The following is a 2,171-nucleotide window of genomic DNA, read 5'->3' as shown; positions in this document are numbered from 1 at the left end:
ATATTTCAGTATGCATCAGATTCTTCATGGTGACTATGTTGTAAAACACCAGAAAAACACACACTAGTCCGTGGGAAGGTGCCACATTGCTGGATCATATAGAGCTACATCACCGTCTGTGTTAGTTAGACTTGTGCGACGGTATGAGACGCTGAGGGGAAAAGCGGTGTTTGGGAATGAGAAAGTCTACACAACCTGAACACTGTTATTGGCTGTGGGTCACACACACACACATCTGGTTCACAACGGCTCTTGGTTCTTCAGAAGTCTCTTCATTCACTCTATAGCTCTCTACACTATGTGTGTAAACGTCCAGCACTCACAAAATAAGACAAAAAGAGAAAATGAAGGCAGGGGGAAGAGTCTTTGCAGGTACAGACACCACCACACACTGTAGAGGGATTACTTTTGTCTTGTTAAGTCAATTTCCTTTAGGAAAATCCTACATACCTATATATCCTAAATAATATACCTTTTAAGACTCTCTGTGTTATGCTAGTGCTGCTGTGATAGCAGTTGCACATGTGATGCAGTCCAATTGGTCAGTCAGGACAGATGGCGTACAACTTCTCTCATTTAAGGTGGTTTATTATAGCTAGAATAATAAACAGAAGATTGCATGACACACATTGATGTGGGCCCCCCTTCTTCACCCTGGAGATCCATAGAATGGCCCCTTTTCTCTAAATCAGTTAATTTGCTACTGGACCGTAGTCTTCTCCTGTTGGTTGGCTGGGACCAGGTCCTTTTAGCCCCCCTGGTCCGATGACTCCAATTCAGCCACCCTCTGAAGGTAGGAGTGTAACTGTGTAACTTCTCACAGTTGTTTCAACACCTATGTCTCTCATCCTGTCTCTAGGTGGTTTGTCCTTTTTCCACTGTCCCATACTGATGTAATCTGTCAAACCATCATGTGTTAATGCTAAGGGTACTGATCTAATCAAGCTTACACAAGTATTTTTTAGTTTTTTTATCAAACAATTAACAATGTTGCCAGACAAAATTAAAAAAGTAAAATCACAAAATAAAGCACAAAAAATCAAAATCTGTCAAAAAATGTATAAAAATTAGTTTGAGAAAGAGCAGGCGGAAGCAAATAGCTTATTTGGCCCTGCCCCTATCACATTACTACTAAGTAAGTAGATATGCATACAACATACAATTTTTCAGGTCAACAATACCTTTGCATTACAATTCCATCCAATGTTTTGCTCTATTCTTTTCTGTATTGATCAGTAATGTTTTCTTTAATTTTGAACTGAATGATATTATGGCTCTGTTTGATGTCATTGTTTGGTCTATTGCAAAAGGTCAGCCTACAAACTGAAATACACATGCTTTTAACAGTAGTTAGCACAAGAGGTTGTTTGAACATACAATGTCCTCTTAGATGATAACAGACATCTTTCTCTTTAAAGGTGCCCTGCCACAGGAATTTCAATACTTTGTGGTAATGTCTGAAGTTCTACTACGGACTCTGTAACATTACGTGCACACAGACGGAGGGTATATATTCTACAAATAAGCATATGCACGTACATATTCCTTTTCCTGTGACCCATGTGCATGTCACAGTGCCTTCTTTTCATAATGCATCAACAAACAATAACCAACAAACAGAAATGACAGCGAAAACAGCCACCTACTCAAATAAGGTCTTCATTGCCTTCTGGCTCTCTGTAACATTTTTTGTGGAAAAAAGGCCTTGGTTACCTTGTTTCAAGCCATTTTAGCGTGTTATAGAAAGCCTGCAAGAAAAATTGGCTTGATTTGTGCCAGTTCTCATTCATTTTCAACAAGCTAAGCTGCTTGACTCTGATTGGCTAACAGCTAGCCAATGAGAGCCTGGCTCTATCAGTATCCTTTATCCAGCGCAACTGGGCAAGCTCATGATTAGTAATGAGCTTTGGAAACATGACATCAGACTGACCAGCAGTTGTGATTGGCCGTATTTCTCCGCCTAATTTTTTTCAGTGGCTAGAGCTGACAGAGGAGGTAGCAGTTCATTTTTTTTACATTAACGACATAACCAAAACACATACAGACGTGCTCAAATTTGTTGGTACCCCTCCACAAAAAACGAAGAATGCACCATTTTCTCTGAAATAACTTGAAACGGACAAAAGTAATTGGCATCCACCATTATTTATTCCATATTTAATAGAAATCAG

Source organism: Etheostoma cragini, chromosome 3, assembly GCF_013103735.1.
Source record: "Etheostoma cragini isolate CJK2018 chromosome 3, CSU_Ecrag_1.0, whole genome shotgun sequence".
Taxonomy (NCBI): domain Eukaryota; kingdom Metazoa; phylum Chordata; class Actinopteri; order Perciformes; family Percidae; genus Etheostoma; species Etheostoma cragini.
The sequence above is the reverse complement of the archived record's forward strand: the minus strand, read 5'-3'. Positions refer to the sequence as shown.